At 38.3% G+C, this 17,796-nt stretch overlaps 1 pseudogene; it reads left to right on the plus strand.

Moving 5' to 3' along the window:
• The first annotated feature begins 780 nt into the window (after positions 1-780).
• Positions 781-17,796, plus strand: part of LOC128590088 (NADH dehydrogenase [ubiquinone] 1 alpha subcomplex subunit 3-like) — a 36,993-nt pseudogene continuing 19,977 nt past the window's right edge.

Here is a 17,796-nt window from a genome sequence, read left to right on the forward strand (position 1 = left end):
GAGCCTCTAACTAAACATATTTAAAGCAAAGTTAAGAATATTTCTACAAAGAAACATTTCAGGCTATTTTCTGGAGGAAAACAGCACAAGATGACTAAATAGAATCCTCCAGTGATTGTCACCCCACATGAGCACCAAATTAAACAACTATGTGTGCAAGGAAGCACCTGCCGGGGTGCCAAGATGGTGGCATTGCAGATCATCAGAGCAGTGACTGGGGACGCTCCACGTGAAGGAAAGATGGTGGGTTTATCCACTCTGCAAGATGAGAAGGTTGCTGGAGAGGGCTCAGAGGAGAGATCCTAGGGACTCCATACTCCCACACAGACACTGAACCCCAGCTGAAGCAGCACCCTCCCTACAGCAGACATCCACAGTGCAGCTGTGTGGAGACTGTGCATCAGCCTGACACCAGCGAGTGGACACCGATGGGTCTTGTTCACTTTCCAACCTTGGTCACTGTAACAGATGCTGTTCTCCTCTCAGCCCCAGAACACCTGCTCTACAGAGGGGTCAGCTCTACTACAGGCATGTCCCCATTAGCCCTGCTGGGCTGAGGACAGACAGGGGAGGTCAGTCTTCACATGTACTGTGACTCGTGGACCCCTCAACAACTCTCCCCCAAGCTCTCCCAGAAGATTCTGAGCACACAGTGAGCCCACTGGCCCTTAGAAGCATCCGTCGCCAAGTCACAACCTCAACAGGGCAGCCACTGCGGCTGAGACTAGCAGCACAGCAGCTGCCACCATCTGCCCAGTGTGCAGGGGTGCCCCAGCCACCATGACTCACCAGCAGGGCACCATGTGCCTCCCCGAAACTGCCAACCGGCACTTAACTGCTATAGCAGGACAAGTTGCCCAGCCACCAGTAGCAGTCACACACCAAGCCAGGTACCGGCCAAGGGTCCTCTACTTGCCCAGGCATCTGGCCAAGTTCCCAGCACTTGCTGGGGTACTGGCCAAGGGACCAAGATTGCCTACACACTGGGCAAGGTCCTGCATGGACTTAAGCGCCCATTCCCCAGGGTGCCTGGCAACCACGTCACTGCCACCTGCAGGCTGCCTGCACCCACTAGGAAGCCGCACCTGTTAGGTCTAGTGGAGTGTATGTACATGGGTAGCCAGGAAGTGGCTAGAGGCTGAGAGTGGAACCTAATTGTCTCTAGGAACTAAATTGGGGCTAGGAACTGTTTCCTGGGGAGAACATATATAGTAACATTCAAACATCAAGCAATGCAATTGCCACAATGGTATAAAGAAGAAAACCTCTATGGTTATTTCCATAGAAACACAATAACTTTTCACATAATTGAGTATCTGGCCATAAATAAAATATTTTGAAAGCTAGAAAGAGAAGGAAACCCCTTAACTTGATGAAGGATGTCAATGAAAAAATTACAGGTAATAATACACTTAATAATGAACTATAGAACACATTTCTCCTAAGCCTGGGAGCAAGGTGACAATACTCATCTTTACTACCTCTTTTCAGTGTTTGACTGTAGGCACTAGAAATTAGAATATGGCAAAAAAAATAAAGTTGTACAGTTTGGAAAGAAAAAAAGAGATACCGTTTTATGTGTAGCAGCCCTACTATGAAACTAATTTAGGGTTTTCACATGAAAGCTATAACCCAGTTACAACCTAAGAATAGGGGTAAGGGGGAAAGGGAGGGGAGGGAGGGAGGAGGTGGGTAGAGGGAAGGGGATTGGTGGGATTACACCAGCGGTGCATCTTACAAGGGTATATGTGAAACTTGATAAACGGTCTGTAAAGCTAGTGAATGATGCCCCATGATCATATCAATGTACACAGCTATGATTTAATTAAAAAAATAATAAAAAAAATAAAAAAAAAGAAGACATGTTTGTGTTCACTTAAAAAAATCTTAAGAAAGCTCTCAGAATGGGAGAAGATATTTGCAGGTTATGTCTCTGGCAAAGGTTTAATAACCGAATCCACAGATAACACAAATGTATTAGCAAGAAAAGAACAAGTGATTCCATCTCAGTGTGGGCAAGTGACTTGAAGAGAAACTTCTCTGAAAAGACAGGTGCACATTCTACAGACACGTGAAAATATGCTCATCATTGGAGAAATGCAAATCAAAACTACTTTGCGATATCATCTAACTCCAGTAAGATTAACCCACATTACAAAATCCCCAAACCATAGATGTTGGCATGGATGTGGAGAAAAGGGAACACTTCGGCACTGCTGGTGGGAATGCAAACTAATACGTTCCTTTTGGAAAGATGTTTGGAGATCACCTAGGGATCTAAAAATAGACTTGCCATTTGATCCTTCAATTCCTCTAGTAGGTGGTATATATCCAGAAGACCAAAAATCACTTTATAACAAAGATATTTGTAGAATGTTTATTGCAGCCCAATTCACAGTTGCTAAGTCATGGAAGAAGCCCAAGTGCCCATCAACCCATGAATGGATTAATAAATTGTGGCATATGTACACCATGGAATATTATGCAGCCTTAAAAAATGGAGACTTTAACTCTTTTATGTTTACATGGATGGAGCTGGAACATATTCTTCTTTGCAGAGTATCTCAGGAATGGAAGAAAAAGTATCCAGCCCAAGATGAAGGGAAAAGAGGAGGGGGAGGGGAATGGGGAGGATGAGTGGAGGGAGGGTAATTGGTGGGACCACACCTATGGTGCATTTTACAAGGATACATGCTAAATCTACTAAGGGTAGAATATAAATGTCTTAACACAATAACTAAGTAACCATTAACTTTTTTTAATTTAATAAATTAAACTACACAAAATTTAAAACTTTTGCTCATCAAAAGGCACTTACAAAAATGAAAAGAAATATTTGCAAAACATACACTCTGGTATACAGAATATATAAAGCATTCCTAGAACTAAATGATGAAAAACACCCCCATTAGAAATTGGCAAAACGATTTAAAGATATGTAGGACCTGAATGGAGTGACCCCTTTCCTCACTCATCATCAAGGTCACTCATGAAACTCCTATAACAAAGGGTAGGTCAAGGAAAGAAAGCATAACAGATTTATTTAATGAAAGTTTTACATGACAATGAGCTTTCTAGAGTGAAGGTCCAAAGACCCAGGAAAACGATCTGTTTTATGCCTAGGTTTATGAAGAATGAGCAGGTATGATCAGATGATAATAAACTGGGGTGTGGGAACAGTAATACCTTTTGGTCAGACGCTTCATGATATTTTTGTGTAGAGTTCCTGCCTACTGTGTATGGGGCAGAACCCATTCTGACCAAGAATCTTTAGGAGAGAAGAGAAAGAGTGTAGGTTTTATGGCGGTCTGTGGGGGAGTGGGGTTCTCTTTCTAAGACCTGGCTTGGGGAAGAGAAATTCTGGTGTCTATGACTCATTTCTGGGAAGAAAGAAAGGCCAGAGGCATTAGGGAAGGAAGAGGAGAAAGGAGAGAGAAAGAGATTGCTCCTAAGGCTGTTCCTGAGGTTTTCTAATCTCCTTTAATTAAAAGCACTCAGCATGCCAATGCACCATACTTTGGGTATACTTTTCTAAGCCCCGGAAGATATTATATTTCAAGAAAGAGGATATACAAATGGCCAATATCCATAAAAGTGCTAAACATTATTATCTGCTTGTTAATTGCAGATTAAATCAATGAAATACTAATATACATTCACTAAAAGGGCAATAATGAATGTCTTTGGTGAGGATGTGGAATAACCAGAACCCTCATACATTGATGGTAGATTTGTAAAGTACAACCTTTTGGTAAAATGCCCAGTACATTCCTATGAAGCTAAATATACACATACTCTATGACCAGCATTTTTAATCCTACTTATTTATTTATGATAAATGAAAACGTGTATTCCAAACAAGATTTGTAATGGTGAATAACATTCTGTTTTTCTCTATTTTTTGACTTATAATTAATTTTCCATTTTCTGTTCATACCAGACAAAAATTAGAAAGAAACGAGGTGTCATTCAAAAGGTAAACCCAAATATAGAATATCCATACAAAGGAATGGTAATGAGCAGTCAAAATTAATAAAATGACTGAAATATTTAACAGCATGGATGACTGTCAGCATTAAAACATCAAATAAAAGTACCATGATAGAGAGAGTCTTTATCATATGATTCCATTTGTAACTTCTTAGAATATGCAAATCTACACCATGATAGAAAAAAATGAGAAAAATAGTGTCCTTAAGGGACAGTGGATAGGAATCTAGTAAGACTGATAACAAGAAATTTTCTACAGCAATCCAAATATTCCATATCATAATAAGAATTTGAAATCTATATATTAGTTCAAACCAAGATAGTGTATGATTAAGATCTGTAAATTTCCTTATATGTAAATTTTACATGCAAGTATCTGTAAAAAATACTTAACTGCTCTATGATATAAAAGCTAACGTGCTTAGAAAGAGTATATAGATGTCTTTAATTTACTATGTAGTCCTACTTCCAAGAAAATATTTTATTTTGCATGAATATAGCAAGAAAAGTAGGAAGAGATAATATGACAAAACATGAATAGTGAAATGTTAGTTAATTTAGAATTGAGGTGGTAAGCATGTAGGTGTTCACTGTGAAATTGTTTCAACTCCAGACATGATTGCAAGAGGGACTTTACCTAACAATTGCAATCAGTGTAACCTGGCTTATTGTACCCGCAATGAATCCCCAACAATAGTAGAGTAAAAAAAAAAAAAAAAAGAAAAAAGAAATTGTTTCAACTCCTGGGTATGTTTGAAAATTTTTGTAATCAAACGTTGGTAGAAAATTCTACTGGAAACTCTCAATTCCTCACCCAAATACTTCTTATAACCAGAACTCATGAGGACAAGGACCATATCTCTCACTTCCATACATATACCTTCTATACCTGCCATGTAGGTAGGGGAAAAGATAGATAGATAGACAGATAGATAGATAGATGGATAATTTCAGTGTGTGTGTGTATACATATATTTCAGAAGAAGCAAAAGAAATATTTTTTACAAGTTGGTATAAGATATTTAACTTTAATATCCTGGTCTTCATTCGAGGAAATTAGAACCTACACCAAACAGTTCAATAGAAATTAAAACCCCTACCAGTTTTGAACTAGACACCAATATAAGAAAAGAGCTGAAGCACAAACAAGTGAGAGAACCTGATATTAGGAACTAAAGAACACCCTTTCACCCTTAGGACTGATAGGATACAGGGAAGAGGAGGCTGCCTGGTTGGAATCTTAATGGGACTGGGACTACAGAGGAAGGGCTGCCCCGGGCGGTGAAGCTGTGAAGAAGTTGCAGTCATAACACTGTTCTCCACTCCACATGAAGGGGTAAAGCCAGAAAGAGAAACACCCAGGTTGCTTTCTCCTCTTACTGGGTCCCCAACTCCTGTCAGAATCTCCTATTGGACAGTTTTAAGACAACTTTAGGGGTGTGATCTTTAAGGGTGAGTGCCTTTCTCTTTAGAGGACAGGGAAAAGTTAGAATGGATTTGAAGGGCAAATAGGCTGAATTACCTGCCAAAACACATTTGGTTATTGCCCACCTGTAATAATAATTGGAGAAATCTACAGTTAAAACACCTGATAAAGATGCTTCAGAAATATACGTTGCTTAACAAAAAACTGAGCATAATTTATGTGAGCTAGGGAAAAATATTTCTTCTCCCCATTTCCTTGTCCAGCCTTCTCCAGAAAGAACCCCCTTTCTTTGTCCAGCTTGTCCAGAAAGAAAGGAATCAACTTATAACTTTCTTCCAGAATATTGATTTGCTCATCCTTAAGTCAGCAGGAACACTGTCTTAGGATTCGAGAGAGAGAAAGAGAGAGAGAGAGAGAATCAATAGAACATAAATCTATACATATATATGCGAGGGGAATTCTTCGGGGATGGGCTTGGGTGGGTATGGGGGCCGAGAAGTCCTGAGACAGGCTGTCAGCAACCTGGGACCCTGGATGCTGCAACTATGGCCCAGTTCAGTCCAAAGGCCTCAGAACCAAGGAAGCTGATGATGTCAATCAATTCAAGGCCAACAGAGAACCTGGGGAGCAGCTAGTGTGAGTCCTGGAGTACAAAGTTCGGCGATCCCGAAGTTATCATACAAGGACAAGGGATAAGGCAAAGCACAGTTGCCTTTTCCAGTTTTTATTTATTTATTATCCTGTCTTCTCTGGACCTGCAGCAGATGGGTGGTGCCCACTCACATTGAGAGAACTTCCCCATCAGTCCACCAAGACTCATATGCTAATCTCTAAAACATCCTCCCAGACACATCCAGAAATAAACCTTTAGTAGGTTCCTAAGTATTCCTTAAACCAATCAAGTTGACATCTAAAATTAACTATCACAACCACTATTCTAATCAGGTTGTCTTGATGTTCACTGGGCTGCCTTTTCCATATTACTTGGATGAGTCTATCTCAAACATCTTCTTTCTTTTTATTGCTTAAGTCAATGATATGTAAAAAGCAACCTGGAATTCTTGCTTCCTTATCACAAGTAAACCGGGGTAGGGTCCAGTTTGTTCCTTAGTCTTGCAATCATCCTCCTTGTGGTACCTGGTCCTCCCTGGAACATACCTTGCTAAAGAGGATTCAGTATTAAGGATTTGCCAGCGATAGAGTTGACCCTGTTTCAGACCCTGATCTAAGCTTTGTGTCTTGTTCTTCACTCTGGTATATAAACAATTGCCTGAATTTGGCATTTTAAATTGCTTGCACAAATTAGTAAAATTGATAGTCAATTCCTGTTAGACTAGAAATTCTCATATGTATATTCCTTTAGCTAGAACCCTGGTATAGAAGAGAAAGGCTTGTCCATGACCCCCTAAGCATTAAATAAATGAATAAATGGTACCTGTTTTTGTTGTTATTGAAGCAGCATACTGTAACATGGTTTGACAGGGTAGAGTAAAATGAGGATCATACATATAATTCTTATCTTTCTCCAAATTTCTATGTTAACAGATTAAACTGAATATTTAAAAGGGATATCTCTGACCCTATCATTAAACAAAATAAATTAGATGAATGGTGACACCTGTTCATTTTTCAAGACTAAAATCTTCTGATATTAGCTTGGATTAGAAACGTTCATTCATTCTGTGATGCTCCTTCTCAAAGAGAAAGTGCAGAGGTTATTTTGAGAAAGAAAATTAATGGCAAAAAATACCATAGAAACTGCACATAGCAACAAGGAAAAATGGTGACTGAACAATGTTGAGAAATTAGCATGAGATAGAAGGAGCGATCATACACAAAGCACACTCACACCATGTTATTATCAAAGTGGGACTGTAAACAGGAGAAGCTGAAATGAAGTGGTTAAAAAAGTTAAATTGAATTCACAGTAAAATAGCCAAAAGAACAGGAAAAACTGCTATTCTCCATTCACAGTGTTGGTATGCTTTCTAGTTCCTCACAGGGAAGGGGGGATTTTTGATAAAATTGTTCAAAGATCAGCAATCCACAGTCAACTGAAGAATGATGAGATTCATAAATTTGGAAAGGAGAGCTGTATTTCTCATAAAATTGGTAACCTCCAGGGGGACCGTTCTGTTAGTCTGGGAACCGTAGCTTCCACCCAAATGCCAAGATCATGCACCTGCAGGGGAAGGTAAAGGGGGCAGTGATTGTGCTGAGCAGGGTGGCCAAACACACATACATACTAAGCTATGGGAGGTGTTATGAATATTCTGAGGGAAGAAAGACGCACATGTGCAGTTGAACTTCCTGCTACTTCAAGTGATTCATGTGCCCAATATGGCGGACCCAGGGGGATCAGGTGTGGATTTTGGGGCCTCTGAAGTGTAAAGGTGAAGCAGAGGGTGCAGAAGTCTCTCAGAGCATCGTCCTCATGGCCTGGCCAGAACCATTCCGCGGTCTGGTGCGTGGTCCCTTTTAAGGAAAGAATGTCGGTCAGTTGTGCCCAAACCACAAAAAGGGAGGAGCTTTAGTGGATATTTGAAACCAGGGTGGAGTAAATCCTTCCAAAAGGCTGATTCTGTTCAACCCTTAAGAACGAAAGACTAAGGGCAGTTAACAAGAAAGATTATAATGAGACTTGTCTGACCTCCCATCTTATCAAGGCTGGGAACTCAGTTTTAGGATTTCTCTGCAGGACCCAAGGCCAGGAAGGGATCTGTCTGTTCAGTCAGTTGGAAGATTGAGAAGGTTTATTTTATTTTTCTCACTATTAAGTTACATTTTACTAGTAACGAGCCCATTCAGCTTCTTTATTTCTCAACATGCCAGGGGTCCTTTATTTCTCCAGGCCAGGGGTCCTGGAGTTTGACCTTGCCAAGAAATATTTTACTTTTTCAATCCTCTGCATGCAGCACGGGTGAATAAGTTGACCATTGTATACAAACCAGCTCTCTTGCTTTTTTTTTTTTTTCTAATATAAGAAAATATTTTAAGCAGACCCTTGCCACTTGAAATTATTGTGATTTCTTTGGTTCAAGCATTTCAATATCCCAGATTTTCTATTTCTGCTGTTTTATGGCAGTGCATTCATAAAGATTCATTTGAGTCGAATTTAAGTCATTGTGTTGAATCCTCTAAATCTCTATCTGATAGAAAGGATTAACCAACAATGCATTTGTGTCACATCAAAACTGCATTCAGATGGCAGAAAAATAATGTAAAATTAATTCTATACTATAGTGGATATACTCAAAGCACAGGGTAAAACTCAAAATGAAATTTGATGCATATTTTAGGTATTATTTTTCTAGATATGTGTGTTTTTTTTTTTGTAGAGACAGAGTCTCACTTTACTGCCCTCGGTAGAGTGCCATGGCATCACATGGCTCACAGCAACCTCCAGCTCTTGGGCTTATGTGATTCTCTTGCCTCAGCCTCCCGAGCAGCTGGGACTACAGGTGCCCACCACAACGCCCGGCTATTTTGTTGTTGTTGCAGTTCGGCCGGGGCTGGGTTTGAACCCACCACCCTCGGTATATGGGGCCAGCGCCCTACTCACTGAGCCACAGGCGCCACCCTAGATATGTGTTTTAAAAAGCCTAAATGTAGGGCTCATTTTTCTAAGTTGAATGTGTAAGAAACTGTCAAACTAACCACTGAAACCAGTTTCTTTTCTTAAACATAGACCTAGACTACATTTCCCAACTTCCCTTGTAATTAGATATGGCCATATGACCACATGGTAGACAATAGATTGTGGATAAAATTGTATGTGCCACTTTTAAGTCAGCCCTCTGGAGAAGACCAGAATATGCTGCCCCCCAAATACGCCTTTTGGGCATAAAGATTATTTTGAGAAACTGAAAACTTGGAAGAAGCTCTGAAATTATGCTTTTGTAAGGGAAATCTTTAGCTATAAAGCAAATCTCCATTTGTAAGGCACCCTCTGCTCTGTTTTAGGAAGAGAGGGATGACTCTAAATCAGGGGTGACCAACCCACACCTGTGGGCTGCAGGTGGCCCAGCACAAAATCGTTAACTTACTTGAAACATTTTGAGATATTTTGGTGGAACTCGACTGAGCATGAACTTTGTAGACTACAACTGTCCTGTTGCAGTATCACGGAAAATAAATGCACGTATGCTCTCACCATTTGTATGCATGTGTGGCTTCTGTTTTATGATAGCGTACAGCTTAAGTATGTTATTTTTCAAGTGTAGACAGTTAAATTGACACCATCAGACTTTCATCTGCTCCTGGTAACTTGGCAAAGCAGTGATTAACAATAATATTTCAACCAACCATTGCAAAATTCAGCATTTAATGGTTTTTAGAAGTCAGGTAAGCATCCTTCTTTGATTACTAAGGTACATCCACACTTTGGCAGAACTTCACACAGCTCGTGGCACTTTACATTATGCCCTCCACCTCACTATGCATCAGCAGCCAAGATCCAGAAGGGCCCAAACCTCGCTTTCTATTTTCCTCTCAATAAATTTACATAATCAGAGTAAATATAATTATTTATAATTATATTTAATTATTTTTTAAATTCTAGCATGCTTTCTACAACATCTCAGAGGAAAACAGAAACCTTTGCCCCCCCAACAAAAAAATTACAAATAAAGGAAGATTATTCAATGAGAAGAGAACAGGTGACTACTTTTTTTGTTGAGGCAAATAGTAAGGCACTCTGCTTAATTTGAAGGGAATTTATGTAAGGTTTCAAGACTATAATTTCAAAGGGTATTACATGAAAAACATGCTCCTGAATTCAATGTTTACGAAGGATAGTGTCGTAAGGACAAAGGAGAGGAACAGGACAAAAAACTTATCTTAACAAAAATGTTTTGAAAAGTTACAACTCAGATTCCATTGTAAAAGCTAGTTATGTAGTAGTATCTTTCATAGAAAAAAGTCTAAATCATTTACTGATGATGAGTTTATTAAGCAACGTATAGAAAGCATGGCAGATATAATTTGTTCTTAAAACAGGGATATTTCAATAATCAGTTTGTTTAATGAAACTATAGCCAGTTGAATCAAAGAAACTAGAAAATCTATCAAAAGAAGTTTGGACAGTAAAGTTGTTAATTTTAAATTTTATGCTTTGGCAATGGATGACAGTATTGATGCTACAAATTGATGCTCAATTTGCCTTTTTTTTTTTTTTTGCAGTTTTTGGCCAGGGTTGGGTTTGAACCCACCATCTCTGGTGTATGGGGCCGGTGCCCTACTCTTTTGAGCCATAGGCGCCACATTCAACTTGCCATTTTTATTAGAGATAGTGACAATGAATATAATGTTACTGAAGAAATGGTTTCTTCATGGGCGGCGCCTGTGGCTCAAGGAGTAGGGTGCCGGTCCCATATGCTGGAGGTGGTGGGTTCAAACCCAGCCCCGGCCCAAAAAAAAAAAAAAAAAGAAATGGTTTCTTCAGTGCCATTAAAAGGCATAACTAAATCAAGAGATTTATACAAAGCAGTAAAAATTATGTTAAAGGGATTTTCTTTGTCCAGTGCCACAGTTGCTGAGGGTGCCCCAGCAATGGCAGGTAAAAGAGAAAGACTTGTAAAATTAATAGAATATGATGCAGTTGCCACCCCAAACTCACATTTGATGAAGTATCATTGAATAGCACATCAAGAAAATTTATGCGCAAAAGCTTTAAAAATGGATAATGTCATGCATATTGTCATCCAGACTGTGAATTTCATAAGGGTCAAGGGATTGAATCATGGCCAATTCCAGGAATGCCTTAAGAGTATTGGGGCTGACTATGGTGACACCATTTACTTTTTGGAAGTAAGATGGCTAAATTTAGGCCAAATGTTGAAAAGATTTCATGGTTTGTGACATGTTATCAAGCAATTTACGCTATCAAAAACCAAATTTGTGCCAGAACTTGATGATGAAAAGTGGCTTACAAATTTAGCAGTTTTAGTGGATTTAACCACTCATTTGAATGAGTTAAACATGTCTTTAAGGTGAAAACCAACTTATCAGTGCAATGTTTCAAACCATTAACAGTGTTCCAAAGTGAAACTGAAATTATGGAAAGCTCAAATTAAAGCAAACAATTTTATGCATTTTGACACATTGGCTAAACACAGTCCTATGAACAGCAAAAATATATGCAGCCTTGATTTTTGATTTGATACAAGAATTTGAAAAGAGATTTCAAGATTTCCTGGAAAATTATCACTATTTTGGTGCATTTGCAACTCCTTTCCCAGCTGACGTAAATACGTTGGTACCTGCCAATTTTCAAGTGGAATCCACAGAGCTGCGATCTTATCTTCAACTTAAAGAAAAATTCGAACATGTCTCTTTATGGGACTTTTATGGGACAAATATCATTCGCTTCACTATCACACCTTATTCATGTCATCACTTTTGGCAGCACCTACATTAGCAAGCAACTATTGTCAAGAATGAATCATATGAAGAGTAAAATTAGAACCAAAATATCTGATGAGCACCTTGAGAACTCACTGAGAATCACAACTGTATCCATGAAACCAGATGTTGATGCATTAACTTCTCAAATACAATGTCAAATATCCCACTGCCTTGTTGCCCACTTTTCTTTTACTTTTATTATAAAAATATTAAAATAATATGTTTTATTACTTAGATAAGTGCAGCTTCTATATTAGTGATCAAATTTGGGACTTCTTTGAATTTTTAAAAGATTCTCTGAATAGGATGCTACATAATTAAGATTATTATGTGAGTTTTTTGTTTGTTGATTTGTGGAGATGTAGATTACAAAAAGCATGCACAGATCTTTCTTTCTTCCCTCCCTTCCTTCCTTCTTTCCTTCCTTCCTTTTCTTTTCCTCTTCAGCTTTCATTAGAGTTTATATTTAATGTGTGGCCCAAGCCAACTCTTTTTCTTCCATTGTGGCACAGAGAAGCCAAAAGTTTGGACACCCCTGCTCTAAATCCTCAGAAACCCAATTAATGGCTTAAATCTGTACAACTAATCTCACCATTGTTTACTGTGCCTTTCCTGATCACCTCCCCATAATTGCTCCTCCCGACATCCTTCTTTCTTTGTGTCAGTTGAAGATCATGTTCAAACCCAAGCTCTAAGTCACCTCTTTGAAATTTACTAATTTCTGTGGGTATTTCTCATGTATACATGCCAAAGAACTTCTGAGTTTTTTTTAATTATCATTATTGTTAATATATCTTTTATTTCCCGAGATAAGAACTCAGAAAGTAGAGAGAAAATTGTTTTTCCTCCCCTACACCATGACCCTCTTCCATATATGGTCCATTAAGATCATTTCCCTTTTCAGCTGGTTGGAATGGAGACCACCCACATACCAAACCTGAAAGACATCTTATGAGGATAGTAGAGTCACAATATGGAATAATTTAGATGTATTGTACCATGACTTGAAGAAGAAGTACTTACTAATTGGAACTATTATTTTGGACTTCACGTACAATAGTTGTACTTTTACTAACTACCATGTCAGGCTCCTGAATTTTGGAGGTTTGTCATCACAGCATTACCCTCATAAAGGCAATGTGGTAGAAGTTAAATAAATCAAAATATTTTGCAATAAATTCCCATTAGTGTCGAAAGTCACATGTACCTTAAGGGAAGGAATCTAGATGCCTGTTCGGTTGAGGTCCCATTCTGGGAAATTATTCTCAGTGCCATCTGTGTAAATCTGGTATCAGATTTTTTTTCTGCACTTTTAAGAATATTTCTATGGTACACTGCCTTAGAAAATGGGGACAGTGTCTCCCTCTTGGGCAGAAGGTAGATTGGTGTGTTGTCCAGATAATAAAAATAATGTCTATCTGGACAAAGCTCCAGCAGCTTCTGTCTATGATTGAGGATATCCTCAGCCTGGCTTTCTTCAGCTGTGACACAATCCACTGTGGGCAGAGCATCCCAGAGGCCACATCTGCATCACCCGGGGGGCCGGGAGTGGGCAGACATTAAATGTCATTATCAAGGCTGGTAATGGCTCTGATGAGAACAAGAGTAAGGATAGGAACTGCTGTAGTTACAGGAGAGCACAAGGAACCTGAGGAGAACTTGGAGCTCGTGCTGCCCGTTGTGTCACAGGTAATACAGTTCGTTAACGCTGGTGTCTTTGCTGGCACGGATCAAACTAACAGACTAACTTGGTAGCATATAAGCAGGATAAATTCTTGGATCCTTCACAGTTCTTTAAATATCTCTCTCCAGATATTTAAAAAATAAAGTTAGGTGTTATATTTCTGTATCTAAATAGGCTAAATTATGTTTTTTGTTTTCTTGTCCTTTTCTGTTTACTGCACCCTTTCCTTCCCCCACAACATGAAATAGATACACTGGGTTTTCTTCAGAGAAGAGAAATATAAATAGAAAATTTATGAGCAGAAATCCCACGTTCTTAATAAAAGTGTAGATAAAAATAATAATGACAATGCTTGTGATGATGATCAGCACTCAGAAGACTTTGTATGTGACAGTCAGTTTTTTAACAACTTTTTATATATCAACTGTTCTAGAGCTCACGCCATCACTACACATACCTATCACTGTTATTTACATGCAGAGTTGTCTACAAGTGCAACTTCAGATTTCTGAGGACATGTGAGATATGGCCATGCTGCCACCTAGACTAGATGTGTCTGTCAAACAGCACCAAATGCCAGCCACAGATCAGAAGCTCAGGTGCGGTGACATACCACAGCTTTCGCACACCTCAGAAAAACATGTCACCCAGATGAGGAAGAGGAAAAGTGAAGAAAGGATACATTAATTATGCTTTTAAGCTTTGTAGTCACCTGAAGTGACTGAAAAATCACTAAATCATAAGGAAAGGAGGAATTTACAAAACTGAGAGTTTGTTTCGTTTTCTTTGTTTTTGAAATGAGAGCTAGTGGTAGACATTAAACATAAGTATCAAGGCCGGTAATAGTTATGACTAGAAATAGAATAAAGATGGTAATTCCTATATGCTCCTTAAATACTAGGTCTACAAGGGACAGAATGATCAGGCTACAGATTAAACAATTTTCAAGTAGCCTCATAAAGGTAAGACTAGGAAGACAACTGTTTCAATCAATTTGTTAAGTTTTCTCCATATTTTATTTGAAAAGGCATAGATGCAGGATGCCAGGGGATTCTGTTTTACCAAATTTTTAATTTCATAGGTTAGGTAATTTCATTACGCGTCGATCTTTTCCTCCTCCTTAATCCAATCATTTTCTGATTCATGTTCTCAAGTCTCCCCAAACTGGGAGGCTGAGTGGTTTTCCACTGAGGTGGTTTTTCCCCCCTGTGAATCACTCATAGTGGAATCAAGCATGCAGTGATCATCTAGGTAAGCAGGGCTTTGGGACTCCACCTTAATCACTGGACACTGTGTATCTTTCCAAATAAGATACGTTTCAGACCTTCTAATCGATAAAGGAGAACATACTAAGTTGTTACATTTAAAAATGAACAACACTTTAAGAACTAAGTGTTCCAGCTTTGGGAATAGAATCTATTCAAAGGTACTCACATCACTACTCACAAGCACTACCTTTTGAAAGTAAGTAAAACCCACCATGCACATTACATTCTGAGCACTTGAGAATTTTACAGAGTTGATTATATTCTCCCACTTTGCTATCAAAAAAAGAGTAGGAATCCCTGAGGTATAAAATTTCTGTGACTGTGTGTATGTGCAATATTTATCTTTAATTCAACTTGAAATAGTATTAGAATGATTTTCTTGGAATGCTGTTGAGCAGCCACGGGGGGAAGAAAAGGAGAATTCAGTAGGTCAGACTTCACTTACCCCTTCCAATTAGAGCAAATATAAGCTTGTCTAGATTATAAAACACCTAAAACTTGGCTCCTACATGACACTTCTTAGATTCCCCAAAAATAGACTGCAGTAATCATAGGCAACTCATCTTTGAGGAAGGATGTTGGAAGAAAAGATACTCTTATCAACAAGTGGTGCTGGACAACTGGCCATTCACATTACAAAAAAAAAAAAAAAAAAGGAAGAAAGAAAAAGAAGAATCTTATAAACACAAACCTTCTACCTGTCACAAAAATAAACTCAAAATATATTATACACTAAATGTAAAATACAAAACTCATAAGACTCCTAGAAAACATAGGAGAAAATGTAGCCTTGGATATGGCCAAGACTCTTTAGATACAATACCAAAGGCATGATCCATAAATGAAGTAATTGATAAGCTGGAATTTATTAAAACTAAGAACATCTGCTCTGCCAAAAACACTTGAAAAAAGAGCAAGAAGGCAAACCACAATTGGGAGAAAATAAACTACAAAAGACATACAATTAAACAAAATCAAAACAAAACTGTTGTCATACTGAAACATCTTAAACTTCACAATGAAAAAACGAATAACCCAAATAAAAGTGGGCCGAGGACCTGAATAGACATTGCCCTGAGGAAAATATGCAGATTGAAAATAAGCATATGAAAAGATGTTCTACTTTGTTTATTAGGGAAATGCAAATTAAATTGACAAAGAGATACCACTAAGCACCTATTAGAATAGTACAATTCCAAAGCACCCCCCACCAAATGCTGAAGAAGTTGTGGAGCAGCAGAAATGCTCATTTGTTGCTGGCAGGAATACACAATGGTACAGACACTTTGGAAGACAGTGTGACAGTATCTCACACTACTAAACCTCATTTTACCATATCATCCAGCAATCACACTTCTTCGTGTTTGCCCAAATGAGTTGAAACTTTATGTCTACACAATAAACCTGCACATGCCATGTTTTAACACATTTATTGATAATTGCTAAAACTTCAGAGAAACCAATATACTCTTTAGTAGGTGAATGGATAAGTAAACTGTGATATGTCCAGACAATAAGATATTCAACTAAAAAAAGAAATTAGTTCTCAAAACATGCAAAACATGGAGGAATCTTAAACGCATATTGCTAAGTTGAAGAAGCCAATCTGCAAAAGCTACATACCCTGTGATTTCAACCATATGACATTTCGGAAAAGGCAAAGCTCTGGAGACAACATAAACTCATCAGTGATTATTGGGAGTTAAGAGGGCTGACGTGATGAGTGAGGATGGTACAGGCGATATTTAGGGCAGTAATAATACTCTGCATGAAACTCACACTGAATACATGTAATTATACATTTGTCAAAACTCATAGCATGTACAAAACCAAGAGTGGGCCCTCATGTAAACTATGGACTTTGAATGATAATGATGCAAAAATATAGTAGATTAATCCACTGTAAGAAATATACCACTCTGGTGGGGGCTGTTGATAACTGGGGAGACGTGTGTGTGTGTGTGTGTGTGTGTGTGCAGGGTCTATGAAACTGAACTTTCTGTTCAATTTTGCTGTGAACCAAAAGTTTCTCTAAAAAATAAAATCTATTAAAATTATGCCTTCTAAAACAGAGGGTCAGGGATAATGTTGTTATAGTTAATTTCTGCAACAACGGTTATTCGTATCTGATTGTCTGTGCTCTGTATCCCCAGAGTGATCGTTCACCTTAACCTGATTACTAAAGCGACAAAGCACTTCACGCCATGGTCCGCACTGCAACCTTGGCTTTTTTTGTTTTGTTTTGTTTTGTTTTGTTTTGACAATATTCTGGAGTACCTCTTGGTTTAAAGATAAAAATGAAAGTTAAAGAATGCAACATGTTTCTTGCATAATGTTGCAAAACCCCCAGTAATCTGAATAGCTACAAATAAAAAATACAATCCATTCTGATCCTAATACCCTGTTTCCCCGAAAAATTAGGGTGTGCTCCCAAAGATGCGCTAGGTCTTATTTTCAGGTGACGTCTTACCTTTCCTGTAAGTAGGTCTTATTTTCGGAGGATGTCTTATTTTCAGGGAAACACGGTATTAATGCTTTTAGGGGATGATTCTGATGATGGCTGAAAAAAAAAAAGAAAGAGAGAGGAAGGTCAGCAGAAAGCCTTACTGTCAATTTTATTGCAAAACAGTTATCTAGATGGAATCAACCAAAGAAAGACAGCGAGACAGAGAAAAAATATTGAGGCTCTGCAAAATTCATTGGTAGGTTAAAACCTTGTGGATAGTTGCGGAGGTGATAGAAAGGAAAGAAAAAGGGAATGAAGGAAAAGCAGACAAATGTCATGTGAAAAAACTGATGACAATCCATCCTGGAAGAATCCATACCTCCAGATAGAATAAACTTTGCAGCAAGTTATAAGTTACTATTTCATGGAAATTAAAGAGAACATGTGATTCACAAAACAAGAGATAAAAGATTAAGTTTTAAGACCATGGAATGAACTGACAAATCACAAGCACAAAACATAAAAGGAAACAACATGCATTAGAAATTAGTCAATTACAAGAACATAAAATCAGAAG

The sequence above is a fragment of the Nycticebus coucang genome, chromosome 1 (assembly GCF_027406575.1).
Source record: "Nycticebus coucang isolate mNycCou1 chromosome 1, mNycCou1.pri, whole genome shotgun sequence".
Taxonomy (NCBI): domain Eukaryota; kingdom Metazoa; phylum Chordata; class Mammalia; order Primates; family Lorisidae; genus Nycticebus; species Nycticebus coucang.